The sequence below is a fragment of the Lotus japonicus genome, chromosome 1, assembly GCF_012489685.1.
Source record: "Lotus japonicus ecotype B-129 chromosome 1, LjGifu_v1.2".
In the NCBI taxonomy this organism is placed as follows: Eukaryota; Viridiplantae; Streptophyta; class Magnoliopsida; order Fabales; family Fabaceae; genus Lotus; species Lotus japonicus.
This window is the reverse complement of record NC_080041.1, coordinates 36,362,875-36,389,172: the sequence shown is the minus strand read 5'-3', so window position 1 is coordinate 36,389,172 and position 26,298 is coordinate 36,362,875. Positions and strand designations below refer to the sequence as shown.

The 26,298-nt window shown below is 39.3% G+C and overlaps 1 long non-coding RNA gene and 1 other non-coding gene across 5 annotated transcripts; one reads left to right on the top strand and one right to left on the bottom strand.

Moving 5' to 3' along the window:
• Positions 1-3,670: 3,670 nt before the first annotated feature.
• LOC130734759 (small nucleolar RNA R71) lies at positions 3,671-3,777 on the bottom strand. Its single transcript, XR_009018105.1, has one exon. It is a non-coding gene; the product is annotated as a small nucleolar RNA R71 (small nucleolar RNA).
• A 2,747-nt stretch (positions 3,778-6,524) lies between these two features.
• LOC130734571 (uncharacterized) lies at positions 6,525-19,242 on the top strand. 4 transcript variants are annotated; one of them, XR_009018001.1, is made up of 3 exons: positions 6,526-8,250; positions 9,285-14,928; positions 15,753-19,242. It is a non-coding gene; the product is annotated as an uncharacterized LOC130734571 (long non-coding RNA). The 4 variants fall into 4 exon arrangements; XR_009018000.1 differs by having other exon boundaries at positions 6,528-8,250; positions 9,285-15,875; positions 16,910-19,242; XR_009018002.1 differs by having other exon boundaries at positions 6,540-7,303; positions 8,128-8,250; positions 9,285-19,242.
• Positions 19,243-26,298: the final 7,056 nt, after the last annotated feature.

The following is a 26,298-nucleotide window of genomic DNA, read 5'->3' as shown; positions in this document are numbered from 1 at the left end:
AAGCAGACTTGCATTTCCTCCATGAATCTGAGGAAGCTCCTAATGATGTTGTCCATTTCTGGACTTAGGCTCATGCCTAACAGCTGGTTTGTAAGGGTATAAACGCTCGGTTCCTCTGGATGGCGTACATTGATGAAGAGATCTTCATCAAAGGCTTTCCTTCTCAACTGCTCGATACTTGCAATGAAGGATGCCATTGTATTTTTAAGCTCAAGAGAATATGAGATGTGAAGACTGATATGGTTTAACCGCTATTTATAAGCTCAGTTCAGTCTCCAGAAGTTAATGCTGAAGCAGTTTCTCGAGGATTATTTATTGGTAACAGAAGTTTACCTAAACTCCTTGGCCGGTGGTAAACGTTCAACCCTCTTCATTTAACTTTCTGCATATGCCTTAATTAAATTTGTTTTCATTAATTTTTTGTTTTCATTAATTTTTTTTTGTTTCTCCATCTTTTTAAACTTAGACCTTCTCTAAGAGGGAGTACCTTGTACTTCAAGCTAAGTTTTTCACACCCCATGCTTTTTGCTTATGACAAAAAGGGGGAGTATAACCCAGTTTTTGATGTGTAAGCTGTGTTAGTGTGATTTCTTTTTCTTTTGGAGAATTTAAGAGTTCCACCTTTATGACCATAGATGTGTCACTAGGCAAATACAAGGAATACGTTTTCACTTCCTCTGAAGTGATACTAGTTGACTCTGATACCTTTACTCTGCTCTTGATACTTATGCGCTCTGATTATCTCACTTTGTCTATGTCATAAATTATCACTCTGAACTCTTATGATTTAGCTCAGAATCTAGATATTACTAATATTTTCATTAAGTCTTAGATTCAGGGGGAGCTAAGCTCAGAATCAAGCTCTGATTTGGATTCAAAATGAGCAACATAAACCATTCACCTCAGGATAAGTTTTTCTCTATTCTCTAAACTCTGAGTGAATTCAGTTTATTGTTTAAGAATTGTTCATCAAAATACTTGGTTTTGTCATCATAAAAAAGGGGGAGATTGTAAGATCAAGTTTTGATCTAGTAGTACAACTCTATGTTTTGATGATTACAAGTTAACTATTAAGTATGGACAATTATGGTACTCTCACGTTGTTTTCTGAGTGTTCAAATGACAGACCAAGACTCTAGACCTATCTCACAAAAATCAGAAGCACAATGCTCAAAGAGTAACCTCTGCAACGCTTTCGCACGTACTATGTTCAATCTGAACAGTAGATCAAGCTTCAGAAGATCTAAAGATTACAAAGCTCTTATATGGATTCATCTCACTAGAAGCTCTGAAGGATCAGGCGCTCTGAAGGATCAGACGCTCTGAAGGATCAGAAGCTTTGAAGCATCAAAAGCTGAGTAGTGAAGACTCTGAAGTCCAAGAGTAAGCTGGCTATGAAGACCAAGTACTTCTCCTCTGAGTCCAGAAGCAGAAGGTACAAAGGTCAGAGGATCCAAGCTTCCCTCTGACTCTGATCATCAAGCTTCACAAGTTCCAAGATGAAGCATCCTCTGATCAGAAGTCAACAAGGTTGAAGGTCATGTCGCTATCCAAAGTACAAAAGCAATTGTACCATTCTTGACGACCTTACCAAACTGATTCAGCCATAGCAGAACTTGGAAATTCCAGATTTGCCCTCCAACGGTAGCATCTCCATGCAACGTTCAAACCCTAATCCTTGGAGTATATAAAGAGGCTGAAGATTGAAAGATGCCGCTGATGACCCTAGTTTAGTAGTGTTTTTAGAGTCATTTCTTTGTTTGTTTTAAGTCTTTTTGTTGAGTCTCATGTAGTGTTTCATGCATTGTCATGCATTTTTATCTTTCTTTGTGTTTTTATTTTGTTTTTGTATTTTTGTAGTTTTATAAGAACCTTTCGTGCATTTTGATTAGCTAGAGGACTTGCATATCTTTTCTATTTTAATTGAAGGTTCTCCTTGCTAATTAACTCTTTGAAGCTTCTAGATATCTCTTTTACTTTGTGCCTAAGTTACCAGGTCTGAAACTGATGGATGAGGAAGGCCAAGAAGCATGGAATTGAAGGAGGGCTTAAAGAGGCTTGAAGAGGAGTTACAAAGAAGCTAAAAAGTCTTTCCAGCGAGCTTGGAGCGCCTAGGCGCTGGGAATTGGCGCCTAGGCGCCAATTACCTTCCAGAGAGCATGTTTTCAGCTGGAATTGGCGCTCAGGCGCTCTGAATTGGCGCCTGAGCGCCCAGACTCGCCTGTTTTACCTATAAATTGGTTTTTAGACATTTCTCTTGGAACCTTTTGTCATTTTATCATATTTTCATAAGATAGAAGAGAGGGTTTGAGTTATGAAACTTCAGGAGCTTTCTCTAAGCCCTATGTTTCAGGTTTCATCTTTATCTTCTTGTATGGATTTCATAGCCATGTTTGGCTAAAATCCCTTTTGCTTTGGGTTCTTTGTAAGACTTATGATGTTTTAATCTTAATTCCTATTTCTATTCATGAATCCTCTGAGTAATCCCTTGAATCCCATATCCATGCTTTATGTTTCAAGTTAGAACATGTGCTAGTTTTATACTTTTCTATAATAGAACGGAAGTTTGTTATAGATTAGGGACTTGTTGTGGGATTACCTCTTCTATACTTGCTACTAGGAATAGAGGAAGGGTTGGGGTTTGTTGGTCTGAATTGCATGCTTAATGCCTTTAGTAAATGTTTAGGTTATCAAGGAATTGTGCTTATCTTTTGGCTTGAGAGGATTGTCTATGCGAGACATCGATAGATGATTGATTAGGCTAGAACATCAAGGAGAGACTCAGAGTTTTGTGGATAGAATAGGTTGATTAGAACTGAATTAGTCAAGCAAGAACCCAAGGCATTCTCACCATTGATTATCACACACTTATCTTTGTTAGCTTTCTAATTAAGTATCACAACAATCAATCAACCTTTAAAACTGAATTTCACTCGCTTTCCTACCGTGAACTCGAGGCTTAAACTGAATTGCCACACCAATTCCCTGTGGTTCGATAAACTAAAACCGGGTGAATTCCGTACACTTGCGGATTGACCAACAAGTTTTTGGCGTTGTTGCCGGGGAATTGTTTGTGGTTTTTGGTTTAAGTTTTTAGTTTGTGGTTTTATTTTTTGTTTTTATCTTTGTCTAGAATTGGTGCTACTAATCTTTCTCTGTTTGAGTGTCACACTTTCAGGTTGCTCTCGAGAGAGACACCGTCATGGTTGGCCATATGATGGAGGAGGAGATGCAAGCCCATATCGAGGCAAGAATCTAAGAGGGGATCACCCTCCGATTATGTGAACAAGAAGTTGAGAATGCCAACCGGTCTCTTCAGGAACTCGCTTCGGCTACCATGAGTTATGACTATCTCGGGAGCATTGCCTTTCCCGAGGGAGTGGGAAACTTTAAGTTGAGACCGACATTCATCAACTTGGTTAGCCAAAACCAATATGGTGGAGGTACTTTGGAAGATCCACATGCTGACATGGAGAGGTTTATCCGGAATTGCAACAGTTACCGAGTGAACAATGTTCCGGCGGATGCAATTCAGTTGAGTTTGTTTCCATTTTCTTTGAAGGACACCGCTGAGGAATGGCTGAATTCTCAACCTCAAGGGAGCTTCACTACTTGGGAAGACTTAGCGGAAAAGTTCACAACAAGGTTCTTTCCAAGAGCTCTTTTGAGGAAATTGAAAAAAGACATCATGAATTTTGTGCAAACCGCTAAAGAGAATCTCTATGAAGCTTGGGAGCGCTTCAAGAAGCTCTTGAGGAAATGTCCTCAACACAATCTCACCCAAGCTGAATTGGTTGCAACATTTTATGATGGTCTACAATACTCTTGGAGGTTTGGCCTAGATGCGGCTTCAAATGGCGAGTTCGATGCTCTACCCCCACGAGCGGGGTATGACTTAATAAAAAAGATGGCAGCGAGAGCCATGAACTCTGAAAATGATCGCCAAACCCGAAGGAGTAAGTTTGAAGTGGAAGCTCTCGACAAGCTCTTGGCCTCTAATAAGAAAATCTCCGAACAAATGGCAGAGATTCAAAATCATATAAAGGCGACCAATTTGGTCGGTGCTACAGCAGCCAAAGTGGAGTGTGTGGATATTGGAGGGCCCAATGTTAGTGAATTTTGCACCATTACTAGTCAGGGTTTTCGAGGTCAAAGCTCTGGACTTTCTCAACAAGTCCAAGAGCAAGTTGGTGAAAATGATGGTGGCAAGAAGAGCTTAGAGGAGCTATTGGAGAGTTGCACCAACCGCATGAACAACAACCATAAGAACCAAGAGGCGACTATCAAGAACTTGGAGAATCAACTTGGCCAGCTAGCCAAGCAAATTGCCGAAAGGCCTCAAGGTAAATTTCCTTCCGATACTATCCCCAATCCCGAACAAGAAAATTCTGCTATTGTTACCACTAGGAGTGGGAGAGTGTTACATGAGTTAAAAAAGCAAATTAAGGGAAAAAGTGAGAAAATAGTTGAGGAGGAAGTGAGTGTTCCTATAAAAACTAGAGTGATGAATGATCCTATTCCTGAACTTGGCAAAGTTCCATTTCCTAAAGCATTGGCTAAGAAGAATTTGGATAAAAAGTTTTCAAAATTTATGGATGTTTTTAAGAAACTCCATATTGATATCCCTTTTTCCGATGCTTTGGAACAAATGCCTATCTATGCTAAGTTCATGAAGGACATTTTAAACAAGAGAAGGAAGTTGAGTGAGGTTGATGAAACTATTATGATGACCGAGGAGTGTAGTGCCATTTTGCAAAGGAAAATGCCTAAGAAGAGAAGGGATCCTGGGAGTTTTACTATCCTAGTGGAGATTGAGGGTTTGACTGTTGTTGAAGCCTTGTGTGATTTGGGAGCGAGCATCAACTTGATGCTGCTTAGCATGTTTAGAAGGCTGAACTTAGGAGAGGTCACCCCGACCATGCTCTCCTTACAAATGGCGGACCGATACCTAAAAACACCTTATGAGATCATTAAAGATGTGATGGTTAAGGTTGATAAGTATGTGTTCCCAGTTGATTTTGTGGTGCTAGACATGGAGGAGGATGCAAAGATTCCTCTCATTCTAGGCCGACCCTTCTTAGCCACTGGTAGGGCTAAAATTGATGTTGATAAGGGTCCGCTCATTCTCAGAGTTGGTGAGGACAAGGTAAGATTTTCGGTTTTCAATTTGCAAACTAACATTAATGATGGTTTTGTTTGTGATATGATCAAAAGCTTGTCCAGGTCTTCAAGGGAGACCCCCAAGGTAAGTGAAAAAGATGTTGAGCTTAATAAAGCTTTCATCAAGCTTGTTAGTGAAAACAAGTATGGGGGCTCTAAAGATGAGAATTTCCAAACCCACACGGACCGATTCACTCAAGCTAGTCACCTTGTAAAGATGGAAGGTGTGACTAGTGATGAGCTCATGATTAAGCTCTTCCTACACTCCTTGAAAGGGGGAGCAAGGATTTGGTACGATGGTTTAGATTATACCCTCTATTGGGAGGAGTTTTTCCAAAAGTTTTGTGCAAGGTTCCTACCTTGCTCATGTGGTAAGAAGATTGATGGTAAGGAATTTCCTTCCTAACACCAAAGGAAGGAGAGTCCACCTAGGACTATAACTTAGGGCTGCTTGGGAGATAACCCAAGTCTTGTTTTATTTCGCTTGTTAGTTTGTTGCATTTTTCAGGGAAAGAGAGCCTGAATTCTGGAGTAAGAGGTGTGTCTAAGGCCTCCATGGTAACTTGTAAAGGAGGTCGACTCTTTCCCTTAGTTTAGCTCATGCATTTTTGCATATTTTTCTTTGTAGAACTTTTTTTTTCTGTTTGATTATGCATTGTAAGTTAGAGTCGTTTTTGGGGTCTTTACTTCCCTATACTCACATGTTTTTGCCCTTAGTTATGCTCTCTAACTTGTGCTGGTTTTAGAAAATGTTTTTGTGAATACTTGAGTTTTCTTTTGGGGATGAGTGATTGCATGCTTAGGGGAAGAGAGGAGGAGACTTTGGTCTTCCAAGTGTTTCTTAAGGATAGAGTTGGTGTGAGTCCAAAGGGTCCCTCTTTGACCCTTGTAAGACCTGGATTTGCAGAACAAGTTAATTTCCGACTCACGCGTAGAATCAGTGTAAGCGTGACAGGAGTTTGATATTTGAGAAAGATTAATGAAGAAGAAAGTTCAGGAATTGCTTGAGGAATGTTGCGTAGTTGCTTTCGGAGTTAGTGCGATTCGTCTGCACACCTGCCTTATGGCGAGCGTGTCCAGAATAGGTTATTTCGCTTCTAGAGCAACGTTTCAAGTGAGATTTCAAATCTTTGGAAAATTTAAAGATTCTCTTTATTTTTCCTTCGACCAGCGTTTCATTTCGGAACCCTGGACTGTACGCACAATAGTATTCACTTTTCGGAAGTCCGACGACGCTAATTTCTTTGCTTCGAAACCCTAGATTCAAGCGCTGAATGAAGACTTTTTCTATTCGGGACTTCTAACGAAGTTTCCGTCTGCGTTGCTAGATTTGTTTCGACGTTTCCAATCTTTTTTCAAAAGGAAGTTTTCTCATCCGACATCAATTGCAAAAAGTAGTTTTGCGATATATTTTGAAGCATACTGCGTTCAAGCCATTTTCTCACTTAAATGAACCCGATGCAAGTATCGTCCTTTCTTGGATCGATACTTAGATTAATTGCATAATATGACAACGTCATATTTGTTCTAATTGTCTAACAGTTATTCTTTAGCTCAGTTTTTACTCATTTTCTTGTCGATGGATCGTTTTATTTTGCCCAAAGTGATCCAAATTTATATTTTATCATTTCATAGAGTCCTTCATAATTTTTAATATAGTAATATATCATGCTTATATTTTTCTCTTTAGCTCTATGAGTTAAATCCTACACTACCCATATCAACTCACACCCACAAAACTTGGAATATTCTTTTACCTTGGCTATGCTTACTCCACGTATCACATTCTGATGATTACCACAAATATTTTATAATTCTCTCTTACTAAGTTCCTTATTCTATTCTTTCTCAATTTCTGACTCATGACCCACGGCCCCCCACTTGTTCATGAAAATATCTTCTCCAGCATATCACCTTACACTCTCGTTTCTTTTCTTTCTCCCAACGCCAGACCCATTTTCTTCTTCTCTTTCACGTTTTCTTTCTTTCTTCAGCAGACCCATTTCTGCTCCTTCTCCCTTTCTTCTCCATGGACAACCAGCCATGAGCCACCACCACCACACACAAAAGCTCCAACCATGGCCACTCCAAACAGCCATGGACACGCGAGCACCACAGCCACCGCTGGCCACCATCACCATAGGTTGCTTCTAATTAATACTATTGGCTTTTGTTTCGGTATTAAATCCTTCTAAAACAGCTCCTAACTTCTATTGTTTCTAGTTTTCCTTTACTGTGTGGCTATTTCTCTTTTAAAGATGGTTTTGCTCTTTTGATTTCAAAAGGGCTGATGGTAATAGTTTCATGTGGAGAAAAAGTTGAGTTTTGAAAAGTGTTCCTTTCCCATAAGTGATTATAAACTTTAAAACTAGTTTTCCTCATGGTTTTTGCATTTGTCTCACTTGTGTACTATTAGTTTTGGAAGAAATATTTACCTTGACATTTAAAGAAAAGGGCCGAGAGCATCATGAGGATTTTAAGTTTGGAATTAAAACTTTTTATGAGTATATTATTTTTTGAGCTGAAAGGTTTTATAAACTATTTGGGGATCTAGTTGTGAATGTGTTTTAGGGATGAAAATTGTATGAAAATAATTTTAGGGCCTAAAACACAATATGTTTAGAAGTTTTGGGTTAAACTTGTGTTTTAAAAGTCTTGGGGTTTGTTTGATAAATTTATAAAAGATTGAGGGTTGAAAAAGAACTTACTTTTATGTGAGGACCTTTTCGTGATTATGTGCTTATCAAGGGACTAGGGTTGAATTATTTAAGAGTTGAGGAGTTGTTTGCGAAATGTGTTTTTAAGGACCTTTCTTTAAAACTCACAAATATTTTATCTTTGGACTTTAGTCCTTGAAACATAAAGTTTGTGCATTTAGCCTAAGTGAGCTAGAAAGATTGGCTAAGTTTGTTCTGGAACTTTAGATGTGACTTTAGAGGCTAAGGTTTAGTATGTGAACTTGTGAAGGGTACGAAGGACGGAAGCGCTTGACGACGAAGCCAAAGAACAAACGGAAGTGAGCCAACACGGGAAAGCAAAGATATGACTGGATTTGATTTGAGTCGCAACTTAGTAAGGAAAGCGCCGAAGGTTAGGGCAACTTTCATATTAGCTATGATTGCATGATAGGCGTCGATCAATTCGACTTATGCTTTATCCGATATTGATTATGATGATGAGTTGTTGTTATGATGTTTTTCCATAACTTGTGATATTGTGATATTGTTGGATTTGTGCGTTTTGACGCGACTTCGGAGTGGAGATTCATTGATCTGGTGATCTTTGATATTTCGGGTTGGATGAACAACCCTAGGCAAGTTCAAATGTGGGGTTTGAGATTTAGCCATTTGTTGGGATTCGTTTGAATACTTAGACTTTCCCCGGGAAACTTCTTTTGGCGGGTTTTTGGAAACTTAGAATGATTAGACTTTCGAAAATTAGAGACTTTGGGAGACTTAGACTTTGAGAAATAAACTCATAATCTGACTAATCCAATTCGAAACGTTTTTACTAAACGAATAATTATAGGGAACCTAAAGGAGAAAATGATTGCGAAAGACGGGGAAAAGTCGACTTTTGTTGTGAGTTTGGGTTTGAGCTAGACACTTATGTGGTGAGGACGATTCGATGTTTGGCTAACCATATTGCATCAATCGGGTGAATAACGGGAATAGTTCACCTGTGCATTTCATGGTGAATAACGGGAATGGTTCACCTTGCATTAATGATGAATAACGGGAATGGTTCATCATACGGTGAATAACGGGAATGGTTCACCAAGGATGAATAACGGGAATGGTTCATCCAGGATGAATAACGGGAATGGTTCATCCATAGTGAAGAACGGGAATGCTTCACTTGTGGCGAACGGGAACGCGTCACAAATCCGGATCATATTGTGCATTTCACGCATACATTCATTCTGACTTGAATTGTGTGCTGTTTGTTTATTGAAGCATTGTTAGAGCCATAACATGCTAGGATTGTTTATATATGTATATATATCAACATATATCTATACCCCATATCACATGTTGAGTGTATATCTACTTATTTCCGTGAGTTGACCCTAGCGCCTTGGCTTTGGTTTCATGTTTGTGTTTGGGCGGTCGGCCTGCTGCCAGATGTCGACGGTGGATTGGGTTTCGACGGTCTCTCCCTCAGGGGGGATCAAGTTTGAGTTGGTGGATCGACATGCCCCACTGCTTGGGTGATCGATGTTGTGGGTCATCGAGCGACGTACCGGGGAAGGGTCATGGAGGACCGGACTGACGAGCGTGAACATCTGACGAAAGGAGTTCTACGACGCATGGAGCTGAGCTTCAACTTGCCAACTTTTGTTCGCAGTGGACTTGGTACTTGGAGGGTAGGTTTAGGCAGGAGTCATATTCTGTGTAGAGCTCTGATTCGTTTTACTTTTGGGACAGGGTAGGTTCCCGACGCATAGCTTTTCGTGTGGTTCTCTTATTGAGGGATCACAGTGAGTTAGTCGGACTGTAGGGGTTCTGCTTAGGCCATTTTGAGGCCGACTTTCTACTAGTGGATTGTAGTTACAACTTTCTTACTCAAACTTCTGGGTCTGTATTTATTTGCCTAGGGCACACTACTTTGGAGTCACTGCGAGTGCGCGTGACGTGGGAGTGCAGCTGAGGCTGTACATGTTTATATTTGATGTATATTGGTTAGTTTAGTGGTTGAGTTATGTCTTTACTTTCTATTGCTTTATTTAAAAGGAATCAAACGAAAAAAATTACCTGTTTTCCGCGTAGAGTTTATTTTTGGTTACTAAGGTGACACCCGGAAATCGGGGTGTTACATTGTGGTATCAGAGCTTAGTCGAGTCTTTTGGGAGTCTTTGGGGAATAGGTCTTCTGTGCTAGGTTGTGTGACTCTGCAAAGAGTGAAAATTGATTGTCTGCAGAGCGATCTTCGCTCTAATTGTTTGCGTTACTACTTAAACCATATTGAATGGTTTGTCTAGTGCTACCGTATGGTTAGTACTAATGGGACGCTTGATGAGATATAGGATGGTGGACCTTAACCGGATGGCGGAGGCAATAGCTACACTGATCGAGGCATTGATGAATCAGGCTGCGGAAGACGCTTACATACGCGCTGAAGAGGCTGCACGTGAGCATCACCAACGACTGATGGCGACGGCAATGTATCAACAAAGAGGAATGAACCGAACAGGAGCTGGGGGACCAATGAGGTCAGGTTCCCAAGGCTACAACGGAAGGGAGAGCTACCATTAGTGGGGACCATATCAGCGTTCCGAGGGAAGAAATCTCATCTCAAGAGCGTACAAACCAACGACTGCTGATACTGGAGGGAAGCCAGTTGGTGATAAAGGTGTGACATGTTTTCGTTGCGGAAAGTTTGGGCATTTTGCTAACAAGTGCTCAGTGGTTGGACGGAGATGCGTCAAGTGTAACCGAGAGGGGCATCTAGCTGTGAACTGCAAGACACTTCAGGAGGGAACGTCTGACAGTAAGATGAAAGGGAATGATGCTACCGGAGGGACAGGAAACAAGATTTCGGGAAAAACAGTGACGTGTTACCGGTGTAGGAAAGTGGGGCACTATAGTAACAAGTGTCCAGACGGGGGATCTCCATGCTTCAACTGTGGGGAAAGCGGGCACTCTGCCAGTAGGTGCAAGATCAAGGAAAGTCTATGCTTCAATTGCAACCAACCGGGACATTTATCCAGAGATTGTAAGGCACCCAAGGGCGAATCATCAGGGAATGTTGGGAAAGGAAAACAACTTGCTACAGAGGAAAGGATTTATGCCAAGGAAGGAGCAAGAGCTGAGGAGTTAAACGAGGAGGAACGTGGGAACGATGGTAATATTTTAACTGTCCTCTTATTCTAGAATAACTTACTCTTTTATCTTTGAAGCGAGTATGACGCGCCTAACTTGTATTTACTACTTAGACTATGATCTTATGATTATTATCCCTAGTAGGACCTTATTCGAAGTTGCTCGTGTTTTAACTATAGAAGTTACACGAGGTTGGGAATAGCACACTAAGTCTAGAAAGTAGTCTTCCACCGATGCGATTATGAGGAAGCTAGTAGCTGAAGAACGAATCTTAGGGACATTCCGTATGGGTAGTATACGCGATATGTTGAGGGTGTGTAGTTCCGTAGCGGGATCATTAAAGGATTTAGTATCAGGATATTTGTGACTACTGGAGGATAGGAACTCATTGACTGTTCCAGTGGGTTTTTCTAAATTTCCACCTTCGATGTATTAGGCCTGATCAACCTAATATTGAGGGGGTGATATTCGGAATCACAGCTGGTAATGGACCTTGATAGAAGGATGTGTAAGATGAATTTGAATTGATTGAGGATTAGTCGGATTTGGGAGGAAAGTTCGTGTTAAGCATTTGATTGTAAAAGATTAAGATTTAAATCTTTGGAAGTCGATGAGTGTCGTATAGACATTGATTGGTTAGTTCGTGTGATTACTCCAAGTAGAGGTAGACTAAGTCAAGAGATTTAGTGCTGGAAAAGTATTAAGTAGTTTCTCGGAAGTTATGAAGTCATAGGTTATGTGATTACTGAGTGGAATTGTTAGAGACTAAATAGGTTGGATTTAATCAGGTTTTAGATGATAGCTTGATGGTAGCAAGATTGAGAAGAATTAACTCTGAACTAGATTGTTATAGTTGAGTTCGAGGAATAAGTTTTGCTAAGCGTTTGATTAATATGTGGAGACATTACAGTCTTAAGAGATGAATTGTCACTTGAAAAGTATTGGATTAATGATTAAGTTGGAAGAAGAAAGTTTTAGCATAAGTTGAATACTTGAGGTTGTTGATATGGATTCCAAAGAAATATGCTAAGATTACTAAGTGAGATTTACTAAGTTGGATTGAAATCTTAGGGTTAAGATTGAATCTTGAGAGTCGAGAATCGCGTACGAGTAGGAGATCTTATGGTTGTAGGTGTGACAATAGGAGTTGAATCTTAGAAGATTGAAGACCTGAAGGTGAGTTTCGGGTTAAGACCATTGAGGTATAGTATAAGAGAGATCTTGAAGTAAAGGAATTCTGGGTTGTGTAGAGTGTTAAGGTTGGTTATAAGTTGGTGATCGATTGATGTTGATTATGAGGTTGCGGACATAACGACCATGTGATAAGATTTGAATGGTGTTAGCATAATAAGTTATGATTACGGATATCAGGATCAAGCGGTGAGTGTGAAAGCATGACGACACTTATCAGGTCGTTTGTGTAAGCGAAGGAGTTATAGTTTTAAGAAATAAATATTCATTTAAGAAGTGTTGGAGAGTTAAAGGATATTGGTGGTCCAAACTTAGTGAAGGTTTAGATTTTAAGTCAATCGATTTGATCACGAACGCGTGAGACATGAACTCTTGTCAGGTTTTGATCGAGAGACTAAGTATTGGAACGATTGGAGGATGATCAAGTTACAGAAAGGAAAGTGTTAGTATTAAGATGAATACTTGAGGTTTTTATATTTGAACAAGTTCCGTAGAGTCTAAGAGTGAATGGAACCTTGTCATGGATTTTGATGATGCATATTACGGTTAACAAGTGAATCTTACTAAAGTTGAATGAGAATTCTAGGGCTAAGGTTGACCTAGTGAGCTGAGATTCATGTACACATAAGAGATTTAGTGGTGTTAGCGGTTACGATAACGGTTAAATCTCAGAATGTTGAAGGATCGGATGATAAAGTGGCTAGTTAAGTCCCTTGAGGTATAGTTATGATTTGATCTTCTAGAGGATAAGTCTCGATTTGTGCGAAGTGTTAGGGATTTCAGTAAGTGTAAATAGGTTTGAGTGAGGGAAGTTTTGAGGAAGAAGACGATAATAATGGATTGTTAGATATTAAGAGGAGGATTATCTTATAAGTTGTTGATAAATTGATGTTGAAGGGGATAAGATTAGTGAAGGACAAGGAATAAGGACATAAGTCGAGTTTTAATTCGAATAGTGACTAAGTAGAAGTTTGATTTCTTGATGGGTGTAAAGATAATTACGAAGTTGGAGGTGTTTTAATGGACTAGCGGTTTCCAAGGGGATGATTCGTCTAGGAGTTATCGAACAGACAGGTGGAGTTTTGGACTGTAGATGAAGATCTCGAGGACAAGTTGAGTATTTACTTTGAAATGACAGAGAGGCACCGAGTTTAAGAAGAATTTCGGACGACCGAAAGTAAAGAAGTAAGTGGCTAAGGTTGTGCGACTGCACGGAGTGCCAACCGGTATCATTTCAAGCAGAGATCCGACGCAAGTACTCGAGTCAGACGACATGAAGTTGAATGATGGTTTGTCTTTGGAGACGCCGACAGTTAGCAGTGGGGATAGAAGAGTGAAACAATTAAGGGGAGAACAGATTGCTTAAGTAAAGGTTATGAGGAACAATGACACGGGCAATACTACATGAGAATTGGGAGATAAGATCGAGGAACTGTATCCCGGACTTGTTGCAGAACTCTGAGTTTCGAGGACGAAACTTTCTTTTTGGAGGGGAGTATTGTAAGACCTGGATTTGCAGAACAAGTTAATTTCCGACTCACGCGTAAAATCAGTGTAAGCGTGACAGGAGTTTGATATTTGAGAAAGATTAATGAAGAAGAAAGTTCAGGAATTGCTTGAGGAATGTTGCGTAGTTGCTTTCGGAGTTAGTGCGATTCGTCTGCACACCTGCCTTATGGCGAGCGTGTCCAGAATAGGTTATTTCGCTTCTAGAGCAACGTTTCAAGTGAGATTTCAAATCTTTGGAAAATTTAAAGATTCTCTTTATTTTTCCTTCGACCAGCGTTTCATTTCGGAACCCTGGACTGTACGCACGATAGTATTCACTTTTCGGAAGTCCGACGACGCTAATTTCTTTGCTTCGAAACCCTAGATTCAAGCGCTGAATGAAGACTTTTTCTATTCGGGACTTCTAACGAAGTTTCCGTCCGCGCTGCCAGATTTGTTTCGACGTTTCCAATCTTTCTTCAAAAGGAAGTTTTCTCATCCGACATCAATTGCAAAAAGTAGTTTTGCGATATATTTTGAAGCATACTGCGTTCAAGCCATTTTCTCACTTAAATGAACCCGATGCAAGTATCGTCTTTTCTTGGATCGATACTTAGATTAATTGCATAATATGACAACGTCATATTTGTTCTAATTGTCTAACAGTTATTCTTTAGCTCAGTTTTTACTCATTTTCTTGTCGATGGATCGTTTTATTTTGCCCAAAGTGATCCAAATTTATATTTTATCATTTCATAGAGTCCTTCATAATTTTTAATATAGTAATATATCATGCTTATATTTTTCTCTTTAGCTCTATGAGTTAAATCCTACACTACCCATATCAACTCACACCCACAAAACTTGGAATATTCTTTTACCTTGGCTATGCTTACTCCACGTATCACATTCTGATGATTACCACAAATATTTTATAATTCTCTCTTACTAAGTTCCTTATTCTATTCTTTCTCAATTTCTGACTCATGACCCACGGCCCCCCACTTGTTCATGAAAATATCTTCTCCAGCATATCACCTTACACTCTCGTTTCTTTTCTTTCTCCCAACGCCAGACCCATTTTCTTCTTCTCTTTCACGTTTTCTTTCTTTCTTCAGCAGACCCATTTCTGCTCCTTCTCCCTTTCTTCTCCATGGACAACCAGCCATGAGCCACCACCACCACACACAAAAGCTCCAACCATGGCCACTCCAAACAGCCATGGACACGCGAGCACCACAGCCACCGCTGGCCACCATCACCATAGGTTGCTTCTAATTAATACTATTGGCTTTTGTTTCGGTATTAAATCCTTCTAAAACAGCTCCTAACTTCTATTGTTTCTAGTTTTCCTTTACTGTGTGGCTATTTCTCTTTTAAAGATGGTTTTGCTCTTTTGATTTCAAAAGGGCTGATGGTAATAGTTTCATGTGGAGAAAAAGTTGAGTTTTGAAAAGTGTTCCTTTCCCATAAGTGATTATAAACTTTAAAACTAGTTTTCCTCATGGTTTTTGCATTTGTCTCACTTGTGTACTATTAGTTTTGGAAGAAATATTTACCTTGACATTTAAAGAAAAGGGCCGAGAGCATCATGAGGATTTTAAGTTTGGAATTAAAACTTTTTATGAGTATATTATTTTTTGAGCTGAAAGGTTTTATAAACTATTTGGGGATCTAGTTGTGAATGTGTTTTAGGGATGAAAATTGTATGAAAATAATTTTAGGGCCTAAAACACAATATGTTTAGAAGTTTTGGGTTAAACTTGTGTTTTAAAAGTCTTGGGGTTTGTTTGATAAATTTATAAAAGATTGAGGGTTGAAAAAGAACTTACTTTTATGTGAGGACCTTTTCGTGATTATGTGCTTATCAAGGGACTAGGGTTGAATTATTTAAGAGTTGAGGAGTTGTTTGCGAAATGTGTTTTTAAGGACCTTTCTTTAAAACTCACAAATATTTTATCTTTGGACTTTAGTCCTTGAAACATAAAGTTTGTGCATTTAGCCTAAGTGAGCTAGAAAGATTGGCTAAGTTTGTTCTGGAACTTTAGATGTGACTTTAGAGGCTAAGGTTTAGTATGTGAACTTGTGAAGGGTACGAAGGACGGAAGCGCTTGACGACGAAGCCAAAGAACAAACGGAAGTGAGCCAACACGGGAAAGCAAAGATATGACTGGATTTGATTTGAGTCGCAACTTAGTAAGGAAAGCGCCGAAGGTTAGGGCAACTTTCATATTAGCTATGATTGCATGATAGGCGTCGATCAATTCGACTTATGCTTTATCCGATATTGATTATGATGATGAGTTGTTGTTATGATGTTTTTCCATAACTTGTGATATTGTGATATTGTTGGATTTGTGCGTTTTGACGCGACTTCGGAGTGGAGATTCATTGATCTGGTGATCTTTGATATTTCGGGTTGGATGAACAACCCTAGGCAAGTTCAAATGTGGGGTTTGAGATTTAGCCATTTGTTGGGATTCGTTTGAATACTTAGACTTTCCCCGGGAAACTTCTTTTGGCGGGTTTTTGGAAACTTAGAATGATTAGACTTTCGAAAATTAGAGACTTTGGGAGACTTAGACTTTGAGAAATAAACTCATAATCTGACTAATCCAATTCGAAACGTTTTTACTAAACGAATAATTATAGGGAACCTAAAGGAGAAAATGATTGCGAAAGACGGGGAAAAGTCGACTTTTGTTGTGAGTTTGGGTTTGAGCTAGACACTTATGTGGTGAGGACGATTCGATGTTTGGCTAACCATATTGCATCAATCGGGTGAATAACGGGAATGGTTCACCTGTGCATTTCATGGTGAATAACGGGAATGGTTCACCTTGCATTAATGATGAATAACGGGAATGGTTCATCATACGGTGAATAACGGGAATGGTTCACCAAGGATGAATAACGGGAATGGTTCATCCAGGATGAATAACGGGAATGGTTCATCCATAGTGAAGAACGGGAATGCTTCACTTGTGGCGAACGGGAACGCGTCACAAATCCGGATCATATTGTGCATTTCACGCATACATTCATTCTGACTTGAATTGTGTGCTGTTTGTTTATTGAAGCATTGTTAGAGCCATAACATGCTAGGATTGTTTATATATGTATATATATCAACATATATCTATACCCCATATCACATGTTGAGTGTATATCTACTTATTTCCGTGAGTTGACCCTAGCGCCTTGGCTTTGGTTTCATGTTTGTGTTTGGGCGGTCGGCCTGCTGCCAGATGTCGACGGTGGATTAGGTTTCGACGGTCTCTCCCTCAGGGGGGATCAAGTTTGAGTTGGTGGATCGACATGCCCCACTGCTTGGGTGATCGATGTTGTGGGTCATCGAGCGACGTACCGGGGAAGGGTCATGGAGGACCGGACTGACGAGCGTGAACATCTGACGAAAGGAGTTCTACGACGCATGGAGCTGAGCTTCAACTTGCCAACTTTTGTTCGCAGTGGACTTGGTACTTGGAGGGTAGGTTTAGGCAGGAGTCATATTCTGTGTAGAGCTCTGATTCGTTTTACTTTTGGGACAGGGTAGGTTCCCGACGCATAGCTTTTCGTGTGGTTCTCTTATTGAGGGATCACAGTGAGTTAGTCGGACTGTAGGGGTTCTGCTTAGGCCATTTTGAGGCCGACTTTCTACTAGTGGATTGTAGTTACAACTTTCTTACTCAAACTTCTGGGTCTGTATTTATTTGCCTAGGGCACACTACTTTGGAGTCACTGCGAGTGCGCGTGACGTGGGAGTGCAGCTGAGGCTGTACATGTTTATATTTGATGTATATTGGTTAGTTTAGTGGTTGAGTTATGTCTTTACTTTCTATTGCTTTATTTAAAAGGAATCAAACGAAAAAAATTACCTGTTTTCCGCGTAGAGTTTATTTTTGGTTACTAAGGTGACACCCGGAAATCGGGGTGTTACAACCCTTCACCATAAAATTTCCCTGGAGGATCCTGACTCACTCATACTTCTTGGTTCTGTATTGATTTCACTCTTTGCATGCTTTGTGATACTTGCACAATTTTTTAGGCTTGTAGGTTTTTGAGCTTCAGAGTTGTTGGTTTGAACATTTGTCCATAGTTGTCCCATTTGAGCCTATTGAAGATTTCTTTGTTAGCTAAATGATTGGGATGGATGTTTGGTTGGAATATTGGGGAGTGATGGTCCTTGATTATATTTGTATGGAGCTGAAAAATTGTGAAATAGTCTCTTGCCCCAAAGAAAAAAATTGAAAAAAGAAAAGAAAAAGAACTCCTGAACAAAAGCTGGAGTTGTAAAAGAAAAAAAAAAGAAAAAGTTGAAAAAAAGGGGGGTACAAGAGACTTGTGCTAAAAAGTTTATTGTGAAAAGCTCCAGGGGGTTTTAGAATTGAACCACACTCAATGTTCTTGAAGCCTAGAACTTCCTTAGGGACCAACCACCTTGTACTTCACCAAGCCAACATTTCAACCCTTTGAAAGTCTCTTTGAATTTGTGCATGTTTGATCTTTGTTGCTCTTGAGTGAATGATATCCAGAGCCTATGAACTGCTTGTGTGCTCAGTGCACTAAATGTATATCTCATCCTAGGAATTTTAGATCTATATGCTTCTCATGATGGACTCTACACTCTTCTTTGTCCGAAAGTTGCATGAAGTAGATTGTTGTGTCTTTCTTTTGGAACAGCTGTGGTTGCTAAATCCCCCGGTTTTCTGATAAGTATTCCTTGTTGGGCACTGATTTTGGGAGCATTTCTTGCGCTTGAGGGCAAGCGAGTGTTTTTTTATGCTCGAGGGCGAGCTGCCGTTGAGTATAGTGGTGTGATGACCCTAGTTTAGTAGTGTTTTTAGGGTCATTTCTTTGTTTGTTTTAAGTCTTTTTGTTGAGTCTCATGTAGTGTTTCATGCATTGTCAATTTGTCATGCATTTTTATCTTTCTTTGTGTTTTTATTTTGTTTTTGTATTTTTGTAGTTTTATAAGGACCTTTCGTGCATTTTGATTAGCTAGAGGACTTGCATATCTTTTCTATTTTAATTGAAGGTTCTCCTTGCTAATTAACTCTTTGAAGCTTCTAGATATCTCTTTTACTTTGTGCCTAAGTTACCAGGTCTGAAACTGATGGATGAGGAAGGCCAAGAAGCATGGAATTGAAGGAGGGCTTAAAGAGGCTTGAAGAGGAGTTACAAAGAAGCTAAAAAGTTTTTCCAGCGAGCTTGGAGCGCCTAGGCGCTGGGAATTGGCGCCTAGGCGCCAATTACCTTCCAGAGAGCATGTTTTCAGCTGGAATTGGCGCTCAGGCGCTCTGAATTGGCGCCTGAGCGCCCAGACTCGCCTGTTTTACCTATAAATTGGTTTTTAGACATTTCTCTTGGAACCTTTTGCCATTTTATCATATTTTCATAAGATAGAAGAGAGGGTTTGAGTTCTGAAACTTCATGAGCTTTCTCTAAGCCCTATGTTTCAGGTTTCATCTTTATCTTCTTGTATGGATTTCATAGCCATGTTTGGCTAAAACCCCTTTTGGTTTGGGTTCTTTGTAAGACTTATGATGTTTTAATCTTAATTCCTATTTCTATTCATGAATCCTCTGAGTAAACCCTTGAATCCCATATCCATGCTTTATGTTTCAAGTTAGAACATGTGCTAGCTTTATACTTTTCTATAATAGAACGGAAGTTTGTTATAGATTAGGGACTTGTTGTGGGATTACCTCTTCTATACTTGCTACTAGGAATAGAGGAAGGGTTGTGGTTTGTTGGTCTGAATTGCATGCTTAATGCCTTTAGCAAATGTTTTGGTTATCAAGGAATTGTGCTTATCTTTTGGCTTGAGAGGATTGTCTACGCGAGACATCGATAGATGATTGATTAGGCTAGAACATCAAGGAGAGACTCAGAGTTTTGTGGATAGAATAGGTTGATTAGAACTGAATTAGTCAAGCAAGAACCCAAGGCTTTCTCACCATTGATTATCACACACTTATCTTTGTTAGCTTTCTAATTAAGTATCACAACAATCAATCAACCTTTAAAACTGAATTTCACTCGCTTTCCTACCGTGAACTCGAGGCTTAAACTGAATTGCCACACCAATTCCCTGTGGTTCGATAAATTAAAATCGGGTGAATTCCGTAAACTTACATATTGACCAACAACCACTTAAGAAACTTACTCATGCGCAAGAAATATTTCAAATCTTCTTAGCAATCATTCTTCAAATAGAACTAAGTGTGTTTACTATCAGCTTTTGTAGAAGCACTTATTTGTAAACCCAATTCTTTCAAACAGTTGTTTGTTTTACCTTTAGGAGATCAAGGTTGATCGGATCCTAGAGAAGACTAAGAGAGTGATCTTAGTGTTAGCTAAGTCAGTGTATTGTTAGTCACTTTGTAGGTAGCAAGTGCAGTTGTAACAAAACTCTGATTAGTGGATTGCCTTCATTCTAAGAAGGAAGAAATCACCTTAGCGGGTGGACTGTATTAGCTTGAGTGATTTATCAAGTGAATCAGGATAAAATCATTTGTGTGCTTTCCTTATCTCTTATCTATGCACTCTTATCTTTGGTGTTCGAAGAGATTTATTTAAATCTCAAGTGGGTTGAGTTTTTAGTTGTAAAACGCTATTCAAACCCCCCTTTCTTTCGTTTTTCTTACCTTGAGTCCTATGCTATTGATTTAATGAGGGTGAATCATCAAAATACTGCTTTTCTATTGGTGAAATATGTCCAAATTTGGATCATTTTATACATGCTTGGAGGGCTGTAAATTTGCATTTAAGACTCTTTGTAGACCATTCATTGAAATTGATGGTTGTCACCTCAAAACCAAATATGGTGGCATCCTTCCAATTGTTGTGGGCAGGGACCCAAATGACCAGTACTTCCCACTGGAATTTGCAGTGGTTGAGCGTGAATGCAAGGAATCATGGAAATGTTTTTTGAACAAGTTACTGCGGGATATTGGTGACAAAATATGGGTTTTCATCGGTGACAAGCAAAAGGTAATGAAAGTAGTTAAATCATCTAAGAGTTCAGTATTTTCCTAAATTATTTATTGTATACTCACATTTGGTATTTAGCAGGGATGGTTACAAGTATTTGATGAGGAGCTTCTAGGTGTTGAGCATCATTTATGTGTGAGGCATTTATATAGCAACTTCAAGAAGAAGTTTGGTGGAGGTACTAAAATTAGAGATTTGCTCATGTATGCATCCAAGGAAACATACAAAGAGCTATAGGAAGAGAAGATGCATGAGATCAAAGAGATGAATGAAGATGCATTTACTTTTTACCCTAAATGTGATGTCACAATGAATAACTTAGATGAGACATTCAATAGTGCAATCTTAGTGGCTAGGGATAAACCAATCATCACTATGTTTGAGTGGATTAGTGTAAAAGGTGGAAGAGTGATGCTATGCCAAAACCTAGCAAAAGATTGGATAGGGAGATCAAACATAGTAGGAATCGGACACCCTTTTGGGTTGGTCAAGAGTTGTTTGAGGTTGAGAATAAAACTTTTGGAGACAAATTCATTGTTGATTCCATTAACAAACTTGTACATGTAATTCTTGAGAATTAGTAAGAGTTCTCAATAAGCATCTTGTAGCTTGTATCTGTCATAATGCAGAGAAGCCTGAGAGTTATGTGCACAAGTACTATCTAAGTAATCATATGACGCTTGCTATGGGCATATGATCTCACCAATTAATGGTGAGAACAAATGGTCAAAACAGAGTCAGGAAATAATTTTGCCCCTAAGTTCAAAAAGGGGTCTGGAAGGCCTAAGAAATTGAGGAGGAGGGAGCATGATGAAGAGGCACAACCAACAAAACTAGGGAGACGAGGAACAACCTGCACATGCAGTGGGTGCAACAAGAAATAACATAACAAGAAAAGTTCCCTTTGCCTAAATCTCCACCACCACCTAACCTTGAGCCTACTAATGAGGAGAGTTCTGTAGATCCAGAGAACCTTTCATAGGTACATTTGGTAATTTTTATGTGTTTCATCATTATACGATCCATTATAACTAACCTCATTTCTGTTTCAAAAAAAAAATCCTCATCTCCTTAATAATTTATCCAGGTGCTTGGCCCTAGCACTGCTGAAACTAGAAAAATGGAAATGCATGAGCTACTCCTACCACTTTTGCAATATGAACCACTACATCCTCACAAGAAACAACCTCTACAAGATCCAGAGCCAGATCTATTGTACAACAATGACCAGTTGTATCTTCACAACCACCAACTTCTACAAGAGCCAGAGCTGTTGTGCCACCACCAAAAGCTGCATCGTCACAACTCTCAACAAGAACCAGATCTGTTGCTCTAGCTAAGAATGCATCTTCGCAGCCCACAACAAGATCCACTGCTTCAAGATCAGTTGCACCTAGATCTGGCCAAGGAAGGACAAAGAGAGGCCGAGATGGCAATTGAGTTCTGAATCATGGACCCGATGGTGCAAGTGGATCTGCTGAAGGAGGGGAAAGAGCCAAAGTTGTTGGCAGTCAAGCACATGGAAAAAAATCTTATAAAAAAGAAATAGAGAAAGAAGATATCACATGTTGTAGGACCACCAATATCATTTTTTAATACTTTTTAGTGGGGAATAACATTTAGTGACTTTGTGGTGGACTATCATTTTCTAATGGCAATAGCCTAATGACAATTGTTTCTATTTTCATATTGCTGCTTACTAGTATTGACATCGGAACTAAAATACATGGAAATCAAACATTAAAAGGGAAATAACTGAATGAAATTACTGTATTAGCTCCAAATTACAATCAGGGCATCTCCAAAAAATCTTTCCTAATTGATGTCCACAACAACCAAATCTGAAGCAATTACTTCATAATTGAACATTGCATTCATTACATAGGTAAGGATTCAACAACATTTTCATTACATTCATAACATACGAAAGATCAGTACACTTCATCACTAACCCACACAGATCAAGAAAAATTATATTTCTAAGCGACTATTTCTAGAAGTACTTTGCCAAAGCTACAACTCAACTTACCCCTAACAAGAACCACATTACATTGATCTTCAATCCTTCATTTTTAAGTTTCATCTTTAACTTGGAAATCTACATGTCCTTCATCTAATCCATTGTAAGATCAAGTTTTGATCTAGTAGTACAACTCTATGTTTTGATGATTACATGTTAACTATTATGTATGAACAATTATGGTACTCTAACGTTGTTTTCTGAGTGTTCTAATAATAGGCTATGACTCTGGTCTTATTTCACATAATTCAGAAGCACTTTGCTAAAAGAGCAACCGGCCTCCGCAACGCTTTCACACTTACTATGTTCAATCTGAACAGTAGATTAAGCTTCAGAAGATCTGAAGATTATAAAGCTCTGATATGGATTCAGCTCACTAGAAGCTCTAAAGGATCGAAGCTCTGAAGGATCAGAAGCTCTGAAGGATCAAAAACTCTAAAGGTCCAGAAGCTCTGAAGGTCCAGAAGCTGAGCAGTGAAGATTCAAAAGTCCAAGAGTAAGTTGGCTCTGAAGACCAAGTACTTCTTCTCTGAGTCCAGAAGCAGAAGGTACAAAGGTCAGAGGATCCAAGCTTCCTTCTGACTCTGATCACCAAGCTTCACAAGTTCCAATATGAAGCATCACTCTGATCAGAACTCAACGAGGATAAAGGTCATGTCACTATCCAAAGTACAAAAGCAATTGTACCATTCCTGACGACCTTACCTAACTTATTCAGCCACAGCAGAACCTGGAAAACCCAGATCTGCCCTCCAACGGTAGCATTCCATGCAAACTTCCAAACCTAATTCCTTGGAGTATATAAAGAGCTGAAGATGAAAGATGCCTCCTGAGGAAACTTTGTAAAAGCTCACGCGAAATTCAAATATTCTCTCAAGAAATCTTTCTTCACATTGTACTAATTGTGTTTACTATTAGCTTTCTAAGAAACATTTCTTTATAAACCCAAACTTTCAAACAGTTGTTTGATTTTCCTTAAGGAGACCAAGATTGGTCGGATCCTTGAGAAGACTAAGAGAGTGAGTCTTAGTGATAGCTAAGTCAGTGTATTGTTAGTCACTTTGAAGGTAGCAAGTGCAGTTGTAACAAACTCTGATTAGTGGATTGCCTTCATTCTAAGAAGGAAGAAATCACCTTAACAGGTGGACTGGATTAGCTTGAGGGATTTATCAAGTGAACCAGGATAAAATCATTGTGTCCTTTCTTCAACTCTTATCTTAGCACTTTTATCTTTGGTGTTTGAAGAGATTTGCTAAAATCTCAAGTAAGAAAGGTTTTAGAATGAAAACGCTATTCAACCCCCCCCCCTTTCTATCGTTTTTCATACCTTCAATTGGTATCAGAGCGCAAGTTCTGATTACCACACCTAACAGTGTTCAGTGATCCGGGCCGGTGTGAAAAACTAAGATGGCTGCCACCATTGAAGCGCAAAAATATGTCTACAGTGCAAAGCCTCCTATGTTCGATGGTCAAAGATTTGAGTACTGGAAAGACAGGATCGAAAGCTTTTTTCTGGGCTTTGATGCAGATCTTTAGGATATTATAGTGGATGGCTATGAGCGTCCAGTTGATGGTGATGGCATGAAGATCTCCAGAATAGAGATGACTGCAGAGTAGAAGAAGCTTTACTCACCGCATCATAAAGCTAGAACTATTCTTCTCAGTGCTATTTCTTATGAAGAATATCAAAAGATTACAGATCGTGAGTATGCAAAGGGTATCTTTGATTCCTTGAAGATGAATCATGAAGGAAACAAGAAGGTGAAGGAGTCAAAGGCGATGTCCTTGATCAGGAAGTACGAGTCCTTCCAAATGGAATCCAGTTACTCATTGCTGGAATTAGACCTCTCAACAAGAGTTACACAACTGCTGATCATGTCATGAGGATTCTTAGAGGTCTTCCTGAAAGCTGGATGCCTCTGATAACTTCCTTGGAGCTCACAAGAGATGTTGATCAGATGAGTTTGGAAGAACTCATAAGCATCATGAAGTGTCATGAACTGAAGCGTGCTGAACATCAGGATCAGAAGAAGAAGTCTATAGCCTTGAAATCCAAATCTGAAAAGGCTAAAGCTCTCCAAGCAGAAGAAAAAGAATCTGAAGAAAACTCTGAAGATTCTGATGAAGATGAGCTAACCCTGATCTCCAGAAAGCTCAACCGCATCTGGAAGCACAGGCAGAGCAAGTACAGAGGCTCTGGAAAGACTAAAGGAAAGAACGAATCTTCTTCTGGTCAGAAGAAGTCTTTATCAAAGGAAGTCACATGCTTTGAATGCAAAGAATCAGGGCACTACAAGAGTGATTGTCCTAAGCTGAAAAAGGACAAGAAGCCAAAGAAGCATTTCAAAGCTAAGAAAGGCCTCATGGTGACCTTTGATGAATCAGAGTCAGAAGATGTTGACTCTGATGGAGAAGTTGTTGAAGGACTCATGGCTATTGTCAAGAACAAGGAAGCAGAGTCAAAAGAAGCAATAAACTCTGAATCTGCATCAGAGGAAGATCAGACTCTGACGATGAAAATGAGGTATTCGCTTCTTTCTCAACCTCTGAACTTAAATGTGCTTTGTCTGATATCATGGATAAGTATAACTCTCTCCTAACTAAGCATAAAAAGTTGAAAAAGGATTTTTCTACTGTTTCTAAGACTTCTGCTGAACATGATAAAATTATTTCTGAGTTAAAAGAAAATAATCATGCTTTAGTAAACTCTAACTCTGTGCTTAAAAACCAGATCATTAAGTTAGAAGAAGTTGTTGCTTGTGATGCCTCTGATATTAAAAATGAATCCAAATATGAAAAATCTTTTCAAAGATTCCTAGCTAAAAGCATAGACATAAGCTTGATGGCTTTAATAATCTATGGCGTAAGCATAATGGGATGTGTGGCATTGGCTATTCTGGACCCAGTAGAAATGAGCCTCCTATGCCTAAGGCTAAACCTCTGTATGAACATTTTGTACCCTCTGGTACTATATTGCCTGAATCATTTCTTGTTAAAGTTGCTAAACCCTCTCGTAAAAAGGGAACTCTCTCTATGCCTAAATGTCATGCTCAAATTCCTTTACAATATTATGTTGAGAAACCCAAGGTTGTCAGAACCTCTGGGGTAACTAACAAGATAGGACCCAGAAAATGGGTACCTAAGGATAAGATTATCTATGTTGTAGATATCCTTGATCGCTCCACTAAAACACCAATCATGGTATCTGGACAGTGGATGCTCGCGTCACATGACGGGAGAAAGACGTATGTTCCAAGAGCTAAAACTTAAGCCTGGAGGCGAAGTTGGCTTTGTAGGAAATGAGAAGGGTAAAATTGTTGGTTCTGGTACTATTGGCGTTGACAATAGTCCATGCATTGATAACGTTCTGTTGGTAGATGGCTTACATCATAACTTATTGTCTATAAGTCAATTAGCTGACAAGGGTTATGATATAATCTTCAATCAAAAGTCCTGCAGGGTTGTGAGTCAGATCGATGGCTCTGTTCTGTTTAACAGCAAGTGGAAGAACAACACTTATAAGATCAGACTATCTGAGTTGGAAACTCAGAAAGTAGAGTGTCTTCTTTCTGTTAATGAAGAGAAATGGGTATGGTATAGACGGTTAGGGCATGCAAGTAT